General features: G+C 40.3%; 1 protein-coding gene across 1 annotated transcript in view; it reads right to left on the bottom strand.

Moving 5' to 3' along the window:
- Positions 1 to 17,460, bottom strand: part of TCF24 (transcription factor 24) — a 116,069-nt gene that overhangs the window by 9,385 nt on the left and 89,224 nt on the right. The window lies entirely within an intron of this gene.

The following is a 17,460-nucleotide window of genomic DNA, read 5'->3' as shown; positions in this document are numbered from 1 at the left end:
ATAAATGTATCTCCAAACACCATCATATTGGGTGACTTAATATAGACTGGGAACATTACTCAAGCCCTAACTTTCTAGCCCAACGGTTCCTGGAGTTCATAAATTCAAATGCCATGGAACAGCTAGTCACTGTTCCCACGAGAGGAGAAAATATACTAGATCTCATTGTCACAAACATGGGGACAAAATGCTCCACACAGTATATCCCTCATTGGTGAGATCTGATCATAAACTAATCTCACTGGAAATCCACATCCCGCCCACCCCAAACAAAAAGACTATAGTGAAGAACTTCTCTAAAGCAAACTTCACACTACTCAAGACTGGTGTGGTATCCTTCAAGGCCCCTGAGCCAGTGGAAACCACAACCCAAGCTGCAGAAGCCCTTACAAATGCCTTCTATGAACACCTCCAGGACTGCATGGATCAGGCAATCCCAAATAAAACCAAGACTCTTTCCACAAAGGGCAAACGTCCAGTCTGGTGGACCCCAGCCATTAACAAACTTTACAATAAGAGGAGAAAGCTATTACATGATAGAACAAAATCCATAAAAAGTCACCCTGATCATTATTAGTAAAAAGTACGAGCACTCATAAAATCAACTAAGGCCAATTTTGAGAGAAAAATTGCCATGGATTCAAAGGACAATCATAAGGCCTTTTCAGCTATGTTAGGAACCTGGGTGGAATCTCCCAGATATGCTCAGAATTAGTCCAAAATGATACAAAATCACTGAACCCACAGACATTGCCAACATACTGGCAGACAGGTTCAGTGCAAACTTCACCCCCTCCCCTAAAGGAGAGATAACTATCCCAGCCGAGTGTAGCCTCCCGACAGTGAAAGCTGCTCTCTAAAGCTAAAACACAGCATCAATGGGACCGGATGGTGTCCCCGGCAAATGAGGAATTAAACCCGCACATAAGGCAGCTGTTTAATCTCAGCCTTACCACTGGATACGTGCCCAAGGAGTGGCGGCAACTGTGGTCCCACTCCACAAAGGCCTACAGACCCTGGTAATTACCGCCCATAAGCTTAACAAGTCTAGTCTGCAAAGCTATGGAGAGGATCATAATGGAGCTCATAAACAAAGATATAGGGGACTTGCAGACATTGGACCCGACCCAGTTTGGCTTTGTCAAGGGAAGATCATGCCTTTTGAACTTGGTCGACATCTTCAAACAGTCACCAAGGCCATTGATGAGGGAAAGGCAGTCCATACAGCCTACCTTGACCTTGCAAGGGCACACAATACCCCACTCGGTATTGTAGAAAAACTACCAGCTTAAATGTAAACCCATATGTCACAAGATGGGTTGCAAACTGGCTTAAGGACAGAACCCACAGGGTTAGAGTTGCTGCGCTATGTCAGACTCCAAGCCGGTCACAAGTGGTGTCCCACAGGGCTCGGTCCTTGGCCCCTATTGTTTGGCATCTACTTCTCAGAAGTACAGGCCAACATGGGAGGACTTTGACAAAGTTTGCAGACGACTGCAAACTCCATAGTGGAAAGTGCATCGGACATGGATATCCTTGAGAAGGGACTCACGGAAACAGATAGCTGGTGCCAGAGTCATGGCCTGAAGTTAAACGCCAAAAAATGTATAGTCATAAAACAAGGTAACCCCAAGCTACCATATAGGTGGCAATCCACTAAGCACAGAAGAGGTTATCAGGGACCTGGGGACCCAGGTTGACAGTGGCCTTTCTTTGACACTCACATTGCTAAAGTGGTTAGAAAGACCTTCTACATTGCCCACCTGATCATGAAGGGATTCACATCCAGATCTAGTGAGGTCATTGTTCCCCTGTACTCTTCACTTATCAGACCAATGATCGAGTACAATGCCCCATTCGTGATGTATCTCACCCGACATCTGCAGCAATTGGAGAGACCCCAAAAGTTCCTCACCAAAAGGATAAAGGGACTCCCAAAATCTGTCATATGCTGCCAGATTGAAGAAACTCCAGCTCTATTCAGTTGCTCAGAGGTGACATGTGCCTGACATACAAGGCCATGTCAAACCCGGAATTAATGGACATGCTCCACCTCAAAAAATCCAAATCCACCAAAACCACTAGAGCAAGCGACTTAAACCTTAGCACGAATATAAATAGGACGTGCTGGAGGGATAGATTTATCACTCAGAGACTCCCTATGCTGTGGAATAGAATCCCGGTCCATGTGAGGCAGAGCACCTCGCTGACTCTGTTCAAGAGAAATCTAGACCTGTGGATGGGAGATGAATCATCTCTGTGTCACTGCTGGACAGAGGCACAACAAACTAATGGGCACAGTATTTTTTCATATAAGGGGCAAAAATTTGGGCTAGGCTTATAAATGCCTTAGGGCAGATAGCCTAGTATAAACCTATGAACCTATGAACCTAAGTGGATTTTCCCACCATCTCCCACATACAGGGTATTCCTAAAATTCATAAAGATGGAGTTAATCCCCCTATGAGACCGATAGTCTCAGGTGGAGGATGGTCTACTGAATCCTTTTCTATATATGTCGAAAAACATCTGAGACCAGTAATACACAAAAACCAGTATATTTTAAAGGACACCAAACAATTTTTACTAGATTTATATAAATTTAGTAAAGAAACTCGCCTAAGCCAAGATATGATTTTTGTTACTCTAGATATTCAATCTCTATTCAGTGTTATACTAAACGATATAGGGATATTGACAACAAAAAAATATCTGACCAAACACAGTGAATATACAGATAAATATATAGATCTTATCTGTTTATTCTTGGAAATCATTTTGGAAAACAATGTATTTACATTTGAGTCTAATATATACATTCAACGTGATGGCGTGGCTATGGGCACACCCTGTGCCAATAGCTACGCCAACATGTTTTTAGCTGCATGGGAGGAAGAACAATTATTTATCCATCACATGCATAGAGACTAAGTTCATTTTTATCGCCGTTTTGTGGACGACATTTTTCTTATTTAAGACGGTAGTATGGAGGAACTGGGAGATTACCTTATTCATATTAATAATATGACTACCTACCTAAAATTCTCTTCTCATTTTTCTAAAACAAAAATTGAGTTTTTGGATGTCTTTGTGGAAAGAGTTATGGGTACATATATCAACACCGGGGTGTTTAGGAAACAATGCTATAGGAATTTGTTTCTTCACCGACATAGCATGCATCCGAATTACATTTTTAAAAATATCATTAAAGGACAAAGTATGCGTATTTCTCACCTTAATGCCACTGATAGTGGATATCAACATGAGATGTACGTATTTAAAAATAGGCTTTTGAAACGTTCCTATAAAGAACATGTGATAATTAGAGAGTTAGAGAATATTAATGTACTGAGGAAAGAAAGAGCAGCACCCTATTTCTCTGCACAACCTAAATGGCAGGAGTCACATATGGACAATGTATCACACTCTGTTAAGATACCGATGTTTTATACAGGTGATGTGCAACAGATTAGAGAATTAATAAATAATCATTGGCGTATTCTTACTATAGATGAAGACATATTAAAAACAGTTGGAGAGAAACCTTGTTTCTTATACAAGAATAAGCCTAATCTTAAAAGACTATTATGTAATAATAGATCCAGGATAATCAATAGGTCATTTAATGGCACACATCCATGTGGTAAATGTAATTACTGCTCTTTTATAGAAACAGCAAATAGTTTTACACACCCAGATACTGGCCAATGTTTTAGAGACAATGTATCGGCAGACTGTGATACTAGCCATATAGTTTATTTAGCTACATGTCAGCAATGCCAAAGCTTTTATATTGGCAAAAGAGCCAGGCCTTTTCGTATAAGAATATGTGAACATCTATATGCCATAAGGATTCGATATCTTACAAATACCTTGGCCAAACATGTGGATTCTAAGGGTCAGGAACATATGTTTACCTAAATGGCAGTTGATGTCATTCAACCTTCTATTAGAGAAGGTAATATATGCAACTATACAGAAACAAGAGATCGATTGGATTATGAGATTAAGGGTGGACAAAGGTAGAGGTTTGAATGAACGAGCTTCTATAAAACCTATATTAAAAGCTAGACGTATCAAGGTTAAGTAATTGCATATGTGTTATTGAATATTGTTTATAACGCGTTTATTTTTATTAACGTGGTTAGTCAATGGGTTTGATATAAACTTCATTGGATTAATTATATAATTTCATAATTATTTGTGAGAGTTGTCTTTATAATGTGGTCATGTGTTATTACAGTATATTTCTTGGTATAAAAGCGTTCAACTATAGGTGAATGCATTCAATTGCACTTTGACGGCACTACAATATCTCCAGAGGCTGTTTTTGCGTGCATGTATGCCAGTGCTATAAGTAATTTATGCATGTATTTCCTAATATATATCTTTCGTTTGATATATATTTGTTTCTATTTTTAATTGTGTATCTGTGTCTGTGGCAACACACATTTGGCCTTAATGACATCGATGTTGCGAGTTCGTTGAGAGCAATAGTGGCAAGATCATGGCTAGTAATTGGTAGTGACTTAGACAGTGTGGCATATTTTGTTCTGCTTTGTTACACAGTGTGGCATGTTGGATGGTATTCGTGTATCCATTTGATTGTTCACTTCAGAAGATCCTTCAGTTTGGGTGAATAAGTGAAATTGTATTGATATGAACATGCTTTGATCACTCGTTGCCTCGAGACATATTGGTTTGTGTTGCACCGCCTGCTATCTGGGAAAGTGTGTTCACAGATGGAAACATATTGCTGAGGTGATCTAAACACATGGTGAAGTCTTTTCCTTAACCTAGAAATTAGGTATATATTTGGTAGGTGTCATTCGAACCTGCTACAATTCTTTATAGTTGTGTGTTGATATGTATGCACTCTATTCAAGTGTTTGTACTTTCTCTGCTGTCCATTTCTTGCAATTGCTACATATAAATAAGTGTGACTAATAATATAGTATCACTTTCATTTAGTATTTTCATAGCTGTATGATGACAAGAATGAACATACTATATCCAAGGGAGTGTATTTTCTCTGCTCTCTATTTCTTGTAGTGATGATATGTAGGTGAGCAAGTGCGATTAATAACATAATATTTTTTCATCAGTGGTGTATGTTATTCGCCTAGTGTTAACGGACGCAGTGCTTTATATTAAGTTGTCTTTACTGATGTAAATGCAATATTGCTCTTGTTTGTATAATGTGATGTTTGATTGTTTAGCGCATGGACCGTTTATTTAGTAGGTCGTGGTATTTCTAACTTTTTAAAATGTAGATGGACCTTATGTTTTCAAAGTTTACTGTTTAAGATAGTGGATCATAATGACAAATATATTTTTGAAAAATTTCTCTCAAAAAAATGTTTTTTAAATATTTTAGCCAGCCTGCATTATTTATATGCCATGACCGATGTATTCGATCAATCTTTATGGAACGTATTGTAGGGTTAATGACAGTTTATTACTGTAAATACATTATTGGTAGCAGTGTCTGTCGATACAGAACATATCTGCAAGCTTTACAATATGTTTATTGTGCACATATAAATTTGAACGCCTAACATAACTTTATTCCTTATATAGAACTAGTGGAAATTTGATTTATATATTGCAGTCGAATCCTGTTATACCAAGTTAGTAGAAATGTTTTTGTAAACAGTGAAATTTTTAAAACGAAGACTAGGATGTAACTTTAAATGCTGAAATGATCATACCAGCTGACATTGCATGTGATTAACTTGTATATATAACTTCTTAATTGATTGCTTTTTGAATTTTAACGGTCTGACGAAGCCTTAGTGAAAGGGCTTACCTATAGCATGCTGCAATAAAATATTCCGTTTTAAGATAATTGTTGGCATTTTATTTAGCATTTTTGTTGGATTATACAACACTCAACACCTGGATAACCTGGCACTTGGATGGTTCCGTGGTCACCTCTCAGGTTATTTATTCATCATTTGTTTTTCAACTTTTATTACAACTTGTGAGGTGTTCATTCTGCTGGGAGCTGCTATTTATATTTTCTGTTATATACATTTATAATAAATGAAAACAAAGCATATTAACATATATTCAGTGGCATACATTATACATCACTCATAATCTTCTATACAGTCATTGTCAGACAAACATTTCACAGTTCATTCAATTCCTGTCTTTCCTTAAATCTCATTCATCATCCAAAACATTATTCTGCATGTATTGTTTCCACAATTCAATTTTTTATATGTAATTTGCTCCGAACCTTTTCTAAATATCCCACTTCTAGTTCTTTTATCTCTGTTACTATACTCACAACTTCTAGTACGGTTGGTTTAGACTTTGATTTCCATTTTTTAGTAATTGCTTTTTGGCAGCCACCAGAATTAAACTCAGTAAGGCCTTATAATTTCTAGGCAAGTCTGATTCTGTATCACAACTCAAAAAAGGAAGTTATGTATTCACCATAACGTTCCATCTATGTTGTTGATCTTCATTCATTCTTGGTGAATGGGACTCAGTTCTGATCCTCGGAACTGGCTCGGCTCAGCTGTTGTACAGCTCACGCCAGCCAAAAACTCTTGAGCTATGACTCTACCCACAGTGCCCCTCTCTACATTACCTCAGATCGAGTTTGCAGATAACAGCAAGAGTAGACACAGTAATTTTAAGCAGAAGCAATGACCAAGGTAAAAAACCCTATGGCAATCCAGGAGAAAGGTTTGATCCCCCAGGAAATCTACAGGATGGGGGAAGGTGGGTGGGATGTCAAGAATGAACAAAGATTGACAATACAGATAGAACGCTATGGTGAGTGCATAACTTCTTTATCTGATTTTGTCAGTCTTCATTCGTTCTTGACAAATGGGACAGTCCCCAGCTACATTATTTCCTGGGTGGCTTTATGGAAGGGATATACCCGAGAACCATAGAGTTAAAGGATGCTCTTCCCTTGGGGACCATATCCAATTTGTAATGAGTGATGAAGGTATGAGACATAGCCCAAGTTTCAGATGTACAAATTTCATCCATAGAAGCTTTTGAATGAAAAACTGATGATGTGGCAGGTGATCTGGTTGAATGCGCTTTAACAGGTGCAGGTAACTTATGGTTTGTATGTGCATAAATAAAGGTAACACAATCCCTCGGCCATTTCAATAAGGTTACTTCTGATACAGCTTGTCCCACCATTGGACCAGAAAAGGAAATGAACAACTGGTCTGATTTGCTGAACTCTTTAGTCCTGTTCAGGTAAGTGTAAGCAATATTCACTTTGTTGGAAAAGTTGGAGAAGAAAACTGGTAATTCAATAGTTTGATTAGTATTGGATTCAGAGACCATCTTAGAAGGAATGAAGGCACCCTGACTTTATGAAAGATGATGTAGCGGAGCTTCGTACACAATGCCTGGATCTCAGAAACTGTTCTTGCAGAAGTGATGGCTACTAGAAAAGTTTTCCAGGAAAGGAATTTAAGATGGAAAGTAGCTGCTGGTTCAAAGGGAAGTAGTACTAAAGATTGCAAAACAAGGTAAGATCCCACTGCGCTACGGAATCTTTGAATGGGGGTTTTAGTCATAAGGCACCTTTGAGAAAAACCTTGCACAGATGTGGGAAATTAGAGGATGGTCATCATAGCCATTGTGAAAATTGGAAATGGCTGCCAACTGGACTCTAATGGTGGAAGCTGAAGGTCCTTGGTAAAATAGAGTGGCTAAAAATTACACAACTTTTTGAACAGGTGCCAAAAAGAGATCTAAATTTTTTTCAGAGGCCCAAACCAAAAATCTCTTCCATTTACTGGAGTAGAATCTCCTGGTGGAAGGCCTATGGGAGGCCAGAAGACTCTTTTGTACTGGGGAAGTTATGTTATTCTGCCTGGCAATTAGTAAAATTGGAGGAACCAAGCTGTGAGCTTGAGAGAGCACAAATCTGGGTGCACCAATCCCTGCAGGTGAGAGAGCAGGTCTGGAACTGGGTCCAGAATCCACGATTGGTAAATCAAGTTAGTCCATAGAAAGGGGAACCAAATTTGCCTGGGCCAAAAGGGAGCAATGAGAATCACTTTGCTTCAAAACCTTTGGGCTTTCTTTAGGAAGAGGGCTATGAGAGGAAATGGGAAAAGGCATAAAGAAGACCAAAAGGCCAATCGAGAAGGAGAGTGTCTCTTGGAGACTCCCCTAAGGGGAGATTAGGGCAAAGTAGCTGCTGCACTTGTTCACTGGGAAGGCAAAGATATCGCAGCAAGGCTGGCCATATCAATGAAAGATTTCCTTCGCCACTTTAGGATTGAGAGACCACTCATGAGGCAGTAGAATGTGTCTGTTCAGCTTGTCCGCTATCACGTTGGATTGGAACTCCCTGGGATATGCACTGCCAAGAGAAAGCGGTTGGAAGATATCACCCATTGTCACACTCTGAGAGCTTCCCAGCAAAGGGGGTAGGATTTGGTACCCCCTTGTTTGTTGATATACCATACCACTGACATGTTGTCTGACTGGATTGCAACTGTTCCCAGAGGAAGAGCAGATTGAAAGGCTTGCAACACTAGCAGCACTGCTCTCATTTCCAGGATACTGATGTGCAAGTTGGCTTCTTGTGGAGACCAAGTGCCTTGGACTGCTCTTCCCAGATAATGCCCCCCCCCCCAATCTGGGAAATGTTCGTGCTCAGTATGGCCTTGGATTGTGGGGAAACAAAGGGACGGCCCATTAGGATTTCTTATGACATCATCCACCAGGATAGATCTTTTTTGCAGCATGCTGTTAAGATCGAGTGAGTCATCGGATGAGAAAGAATGGACCATTGGGAGGCCAGAAGCCATTGAAGTATCCACATATGAAATCTCAAAAATGGGACTAAAGTGATTGCCACTGACATAGATCCTAGGGCTTGGAGAATAAGTAGAGTGGGCACTTTGATCTTTACTAGAATGAGCTGTACTTGAGACCTTATCTTTTGGAGCCTTGAAAAGGGTAGAGAAGCTATGCACGAAACTGTGTTGAGGTGGGCACCTATGAATTTGAGGTCCTGAGTGGGAGACAGCTGTGACTTTTCATAGTTGACTGTTATGCTCTGCGTATTGAACAAGTGTATGATGAAGTCTGTGGCTTGAAGCAGTAGATGCCTGGTAGGGGTAGTGAGGAGCCAGTTGTCTAAATAAGGAAACACCCAGAATCTGTGTAATCTCACGTGAGCCATGAGTGCTGCCATGCATTTGATGAACACCCTGGGGGCTGTGGTGAGGCCATAGGGCAACGCTCTGAACTGGTAATGACTGGCCCCTAGCTGAAAGTGGAGAAACCTTCTCGAGTGTTTGTCCATCTTACTGTGGTAATACGTGTCTTGAAGATCTATAGAGCACTTCCAATCATTTTCCCTAGAAAGGTGAGAATAGACTGAACGATGACCATCCAGAATTTTGTCTGCTAAACAAAGTTGTTCAGAAGGCTGAGGTCCAATATTGGCCTCCAGTCCTTTGTCTTTGGCACTAAAAAGAACCTGGAGTAAAATCCGGATCTTATCTATTCTGGTGGGACTTTTTGGATGACTCATTTGTCTAGCAGCTTTTGAACTCCTATGGCTGCTTGATACCTCTGATTGAGTGGAACATTGGGGATTTTTCTCAGAGGTCTCAGGAGAAGGGTGAAGGGGAAATGATAGCCTCTGGTAATGATTTTCTACATCCAAGTATCAGGTGTTATTTGTAGCCATGCTGTTGAGTGCAGTGAGAGTCTTACCCCAACTGCTTCCAGAGGTAAGCAAGCGGGCCTCCTTTCAGGACAGATGGTAAGGTTGTCCAGAGAAAGAGTCTCTGGAACCCTGGTTTCACGGGCCACCTCTGCCTCACAGTTGGCATCTTCCATCAGAGCTCTCCCCATGCCCCAAGGGAGCAGTCACCACGTGTGTCCTGGAAAGGCCCCTGGGACTTTTTGAACTATATCTTTCCACTCCTCTGATACCCGGAGTAGGATCTCTGATGAGTAGAAAAATGAATGCCCAGAGCAGACCGGGTCTTTCCATACTTTTAACACCTGGTTACTGTGTCCTTCACCCTGGGGCCAACCAAAGATGATCTGTCAAAAGGAGCATTGACGAAGGAAGACTGGAAGGGCTCCAGAAATTCACACAAGTACATCCAGGGATGGTGCCAGATGGCAAAGCTGGAAACCACTGCTCTGGTCGTGCCTTCAACTGCGTGTGCAATAAGCCACATGGATAAGTTTGGTATAGACTCCAGGGTGGCTAGCTGAGAGGCGACCTTATCCTGTGGCTTGTTAGACACAGCTCCAGTGAGAGTCTTTGATAACTCCTTAATCAGATCTCTCTGGAGTCTAGTAAAATGTGCCATTAAGTTCAAAAGACCTGAGTGCAAAGGTTGATGAAGTTAGACCTGCTTTCCAAATCTAGCCATCATCCTAAACTCACGATTAGGAGGATGTACAGCAGGACTCTCATCAGCAAGTTCCTTCTTGGTGGTAGATGCTACCACCATGGCATCTACTGCTAAACTCTTGGCCCAATATTGGTGGTCCTCTGGCAGAGAGAGAATTTTGTCTGGTCTCTGGGTAATAAGCTGTTTGGAATCGGGGATCTTCCAAGCCTGCTGTGTGATCAGCTTAATAATATCGTCAGCAGTTGGGGTCACCCAGGAAGTAGATGGTCGAGCATCAAGTGCTTGCAAGCACACAGATTCATCTGAGGTCGGGTCTTGGGGCTTCCAGTTACCCATCTGCTTGAGGATCTCTAGAACATCTCCAAAGGAGATATCTTCAAGGGGTGACTGGGGGGAACCTTCCCCTTCATTGAAATCCATGTCCTCGGTGATAGATTCTTCCGAGGAATCTAGTTGTTTCCTCTTGCACATCTTCTTATGGGGGGGTTCCTCATTGGGGGTCTCTGAGGAAGACTCTGAAGAAGAGGGGCCTGTGCAGGGCTAATTTGAAGCTTCAGTGCTCTCTGTCCTGTCGTGGAGATTGGTGCCAGCTCTGGACCAGAAGATATGGTAATATGACACTCTGATGTACGAGAAACCAGCTGGGAGCCTGCAGAGTCTAAAGCTCTCTCCGTAACCTGGAAGACAGGACCCCCTAAAGAGGAGTGGGAGCCCAGAACCGAGAAAGACCACCTTGGAACTGAGGTTACACTCCACACGGAGAGTCCGCCCCCCGAGGCAGGAACTGTGGAAGGACCTTCAATCGACAAAGTCCCAAGAGCCAAGGACTTCTCTGCATAAAAAAAACAGGAGCCAATCCAAGACCCTCAAAACCAGCAGCAAAGTCTCAGCCTAGAGAATCTGTTGGTTCCGAGGAAGGAACCAAAGAAGTTAGAGCAACATCCGGTGCCGAGGTAGGAATGCCTAATGGGACCAAGGCAGCTGGTACTGGGGTTGAAGTGCTGGGCTCTGAAGCTCCAGTGGAAGTCAGAGGAGTAGACAATGTAGTAGTCCTTGGAGAAGATACCTCAAGGGAGAGGGGTTTGAGAAGGGGCAGGAATACCTCTGGCTGCCAACAACTGATCCACCAATCTCATGACGTCCACCTTGAAGAGACTCCTGGAGGATAGAACTGAAAATCCTGAAGGGGAATCTGGTATTTCCAGGAAGGGACTAGGCAACTGGCCCACAAAGAGGTATACAGAAGTTGAATATCTCGTCCTGGAAAGAAGATTAAAATCTGGTTTCAGTACTGAGGGGATGGGCAAAGCCTGCTGAGGTGCCATTGGAGAAGTCGGCACCAAGTCAGAAACTAAGGATACTGGTGCCGATGCTGGTGCAGAAGGCACCATATCAGCAGTAGTCGGTGCCAAGGATTTTTGAAATTGTAACTTTGGCACCTTTGCTTTCAATTCTGTGGAGGCAGTCGGAACCATAGTCTTATGTTTTTGGGCCATCGGTGCCATAGGGGACACAGGTACCGAGTGGCTCTTTTTTTTGATAGGATCTGATTTAGGAGGGGAGTCAGACTTGGGCAACGCTTCACTAAAATTAGTTTTCAACAAGCCCTTCAAAATGAGCTTATTCCAATGCTCAACCAAGTCCCAGTTACTAAACGTCTGGCAAATGTCACAGTCTTGGTCGAGATGTGGAGCTCCTAGGCAATAAACACAAGAAAAATACCCATCGGAATAGGGCATCTTTCTTCCACAGTCTTGGCACTGTTTAAATCCAGAAGTGCCTTTTTGTTTTTCTGCCATTTTGACAAACAGTGTCTAATAAAACAGCTTAAACACACCAAAACACAAGCACACACCAAGGATAGGAGGTGGTTTACCAATGACGGTAGTAGAGAAAATACCCAAGGGTACTAGAGAAAGAAAGAAAAGAAGTACCAATGATGGTACTAAGAATTACGGCAAAAGGTAATAAGGCGTGAGAGGGGTTACCAACAATGGTAACTATATATATATATATATATATATATATATATATATATATATATATATATATATATATATATATATATATAAAGAAATTTTAAAGACTTAGCTGAGCGCAATGGCTTACATATCTTGTTGACAGAGTGGCAAATGAGATCTGAGGTAATGGAGAGAGGGGCATTGTGGGTAGTCTTAGCTTGAGACTTTTTGGCTAGAGCGAGCTGTATAATGGCCAAGCCAATTCCAAGGATCAGAACGGAGTCCCATTCATCAAGAATGAATGAAGATCCACCACATCGGATGAAGCATTTCCATAGTTACACCAATTTGTTCTCCCAGCATTTCTGACAGAGTCGTCTGCAGGGAATTTTTAAAGTCTGACAACTCATTACAATCCTGTACAATATGTTCCCAACTATCCCCTTTTTTTGCATCGCACCTCCAAAATTTACAATTTACCCAAGGAAAAATTCTTTGCAATGTGCATGTAGTATAAAAAATATCTATATCTATACAAACACTTCTAAGCAAATATCCTAAATATTCTAGAGTTTGTTACATATTTGGGAGCCATACATATATCCTCCCATTGTTTTTTTTTTAGTGAAATGATTATCCAGTTTCTCTTCCCAGTCGTTCCTAATCTCCTCTGATTGGTTCCTTTAACAGCAACTTCTGGTCTAGATTCTACTAAAACTCTGCCAGTGTTGATCTTTCATTTAGGATTCCCATATTCTTTTCTGTTTTCCTATGCCCTGATATCAATGCCCTGATATCAATCCTTGATAGGGAAGGCTATCTCTAGACTGCAGTCCAAATTCATTTTTGGCCCATTCTATTCCCTTTCCCTCTCTAATTGTTTTCTCCCAATACTTTGATTCCTTTCCCAGTTTTCTCCAGTAAATTTCATCCACCTCTTGCCTATTCTGTGTACACTTAATTGCAGTCATCTCTATTGGCAAAATCTCCTTTCTCCATTCCCCTACAGGCTTATTTCTTAGAATACTTTCTGCTACTTCATGAATATAATATTCTCTATGGTTATTGTTATTCTCCTTAAGAATCTTTTTCCAAAATCCCAGTCTCTTCTTATTTCTCGCCCTCCACCCCCCCCCCAGTTTCATCATCATCATCCCTTTCCACTTTGAATTATACCTTTCTGTTTGTACTATGTATAGAAGACTTAAATGTGTAGCTTTGAAATACCCATTCAAATCAGGTAATCCCAAACCATCTTGTTCTATTGGAAGGATCAATTTATCCCACTTGACTCTTGCCCTCTTCTCCTCCTAGATAAAAAAATCTTTCAACTTTTTATTAATTCCTATCCAGAACAACTTCTCAAGTTGATAAAAATATGCCTGCCCTGTGTAGAAAGCTAAAGGGACTGAAAACATTTTCACTGCTTGTATCTTGGTATCCATATCCATATCCATAAAACATAGCCTTCAGCTGCTCAATTTTTGTATTCTCTTTTGTTTAGTCTCTTCCCACATATCCTTAACTTATAACAGAACCCTTTTTTAATCCATCCCCTAAGTACTTCATTTTATCATGCCCCTATAAATGAATATTGCTGAACCAATTTGTGTGTGCACACGTAGCTTACAGCTATTGTCTTTGCTTTATCTTTATGAATTTTGTATCCCGAAAAGACTTGAAACTTTCTCAGGATGTTCTACAACACTGAAGTGTCCTTTCCTGATTTTATTATGTACAAAATATTGTTATTTACAAATAAAGCCAACTTTTCCTGATTAGTATTCCAGTTATATCCTTGAATTTCTGAATCCCTTATTTTCATTGCCAATGGTTTTAAATATAATGCAAATTTCAAAGGGGAAAGAAGACATCCCTGCCTGATTCCTGTGCTCAAGCAGAAATTATCAGAGAGGAACACCTTCACTAGTGAGATTCTTAATCTCTGTTGCTACACTAATGGTGTAGCATGTCTTCTGTTCAAATGAGACACTGAGGTTGGGTATGCATTCAAGTCATTTGTTATACACACATGGGAGTGCTACAAAATCCTGAAACCCAAACTCCTGAGACCAAAATCTTAAAAGTTCTAAATACTGAAAACTCAAAATACTGAATCTCATAATACTGAAAACACACAAGATACCAACACATACTATATTCCAGCACAAGTTCATACAGAAACATATTGCCCTTCAACTATAAGCAGGGGGGGCAAGCCATCCTGCACCCCCACACCCCCTGCTACTTAAATATATCAGCTCTGAGATTGCACTTCACTACACTGAGTGCAATCTCAGAGTTGATATATTTAAGTAGCAGGGGGGTGTGGGACGCAGCCCCCCACATGGCGGGTGAAGGGGAGCTTGCTACCCTGCTTATACTTGGAGAAGAGTAATATGGTTGGTCATTTATTTGTTTCTGTATGTACTTGTGCTGAAATATAGAAAGTGTTGGTATCCTGTGCGTTTTCAGTATTATGAGATTCAGTATTTTGAGTTTTCAGTACTTTGAACTTTCAAGATTTTGGTTTCAGGATTTTGTAGCACTCCCACACACATCAGGAGCTGTAACTTGTACATATACTTCATACTTCTTATGCTTACTGACTGACTTGTTACTTCTAACACACACACATGCATCTCCATTCAAGCTTACATTCACACTGACTACACAAAATGGCACTGATCTTGCATGTACTCAGTAACTTACATGCATGTGCTGTTTAGCTACAGTGGCTGACTAGGTTCAAAATACACACTGATCTACACACTGATCTACATCTTCCCTCTTTAACTTTGTTCAACACTGTAAAATACAAGAACAAATGCATATTTAAGAGCTAGACATTATTTCAACATTTAAGCAAAACATAACTGATTTCAAGTCCAAGTCACTGTGGATTTAGGATTGGGTTTGCAAACTCTGCCTGATCTAGTAACACAGAAATTCTGACTGGGTTTAGCAACAGGGACATTCTCTGGGGATTCATTCAATACTGGAACATCTGATTCACATCAGAGTTGTTTGAAGAAAGCACACTGTCCTTTTGAATTGGAACAGTTGATGAGTCATCTGGAAATTAGAGTCATTGGCACAGGCAATCTGCTGTGGCACTGGTTCTGAGACAGGTAACACATCTACGATTCCTTCCGTAATCCATTCCTTCAGATTGTATGATGTAATATCTTGGTTCCTCACAAATGTCCTTCACAATTCTTATGTGATCATAACCTTTGAATGTTTACATTCTCACAACTTCTCCTTGTAACAATGGTTGAATGGATTTACTGGTTTTATCATAGTACAACTTTTATGACTGATGTTTTCTCAAAAGTTTAGCCTTGACTACTCTATTGTTCTTTGCATTTGGTACTAACAATTGTTGACTGATTGGAATAATTGTTTGTATCTGTATGGACAATGATCTTTGAGCAGATGAACCAAGCAAGTAGTTTCAAGGAATGTTTCTGAGATTGAGTAAGTTAAGGAAAACATTGGTACCATCTCTTTTGGATTTCTCCAAAAAGTGCTTTTCACTCTGAACTGCACGTTCAGCTAAACCATTGGCTTGTGGACACTCATGACTGCTGGTAATATGAGCAAAGTCCCAAGACTCGGCAATTTCTTGAACTGCTAATTAGTAAACTGTGCACCATTGTCAGACATGACTTTGTGCGGACTACCATGGACAGAAAAATTTCTTCAATTTTGTAATGACTGTGCTGGATGTCAAGTTAGGAAGTGGGTCAATTTTGAATCAATTTGAGTAAGAGTCTACTTACACCAAGTAATGTTGACCATTCCATTTGAAAATATCTACAGCAACTGTCGACCTTAGTAATTCAGGAATTTGGTGTAGCTGAAGCAGTTGTTTTTGTTGATGCAGTTTGGTGCTGTTGCAAATCGGACAGGCTACAGTTTCCTTTTATATATCTTTGGACATAGAAGGCCAAAATACAAAGCCTCTTGCACTTCTTTTGGTTGAATCAGTACCTGTGTGACCACAATGCAACATTTTGTTGTATTCCTGTTGTAGTGCTTTAGGAATGACCACTTTTGAACCTATCATGAGGATTCCATCTTCCATCATGAGCTCATCTCTGTAAGGAAAATACTGCTGAATGACAAGTGGTAAACTAGTTTGTCATGTTGGCCATCCTTGACTTATAATGTTTTTCAGATTCTGGAGAATTGGGTCAAGCTGTGATGACAAAAAATTTCTGACTTCCATGACTTCAAAGTCTGCTGTTTCATTTTCATGCTGCTCTGTCGTCTGTCTGGGTGCACATGACAAAGCAACAGCAAGGTACAAGTATTTACTTTTTTTGTAAACAATATTGAAATCGTACTTTTGCAATTTTAACATCATGTGTTGCAATCAAGCTGGGGCTGTATGTATTGCCTTTTTCAAAATTGTCACTAGTGGTTGGTGATTAGTCTCTATTTGGATAGGTCTGCCATAAATATAATCATTGAACTTCAAACATGTGAACACTACTGCCAAAAGTTCTTTTTCTAATTGTGCATAATGCATCTCTGTATGAGTTAAAGTTCTTGATGCATAAGCAATGGGTATGCCTTATTGAAGACATGCTATACTAAGGCCATACCTTGAAACATCACAAGAAAGACTTACAGGTTTGTGAACATCATATCTCAATGTGGGTGGACTAGCAATTTTCTTCTTCAGAATATCAAAAGCTCTTTGGTGTTGTTCCAACCAGGACCAGTTTATATTTTGAGTGTCAACTCACGGGATTGTGCAGAAAGCTCAATCAAGTCTGGCATGAACCTTCCTAAATAGTTGATCATACCTAGAAAACGTTGTAAAGATGTGACATTCTCTGGAACTGGCATTTCAACAATTACCCTTTGTTTAGACAGATCTGGTTGTAAGCCAGAACTTGTAAATAAATCACACATAAGTAACTTCTTTCAGTTTGAATTTACATTTTTGAGGATTCAGTTTAAGATTTACTTCATGTGCATGTTCTAGAACTTTCCTGAGGTTTCTATCATGTTTGTTTTCACCATTGCTTCCAACAATAAAGTAGTCTACTATAATAGCAGATGGATAACCAGAAAAAAATTGTTCCATGGCATGTTGAAATACCTCACTGGCA

Source organism: Protopterus annectens, chromosome 3.part1 (assembly GCF_019279795.1).
Source record: "Protopterus annectens isolate FY-2018-M chromosome 3.part1, PAN1.0, whole genome shotgun sequence".
Classification (NCBI taxonomy): domain Eukaryota; kingdom Metazoa; phylum Chordata; order Ceratodontiformes; family Protopteridae; genus Protopterus; species Protopterus annectens.
The sequence above is the reverse complement of the archived record's forward strand: the minus strand, read 5'-3'. Positions and strand labels throughout refer to the sequence as shown.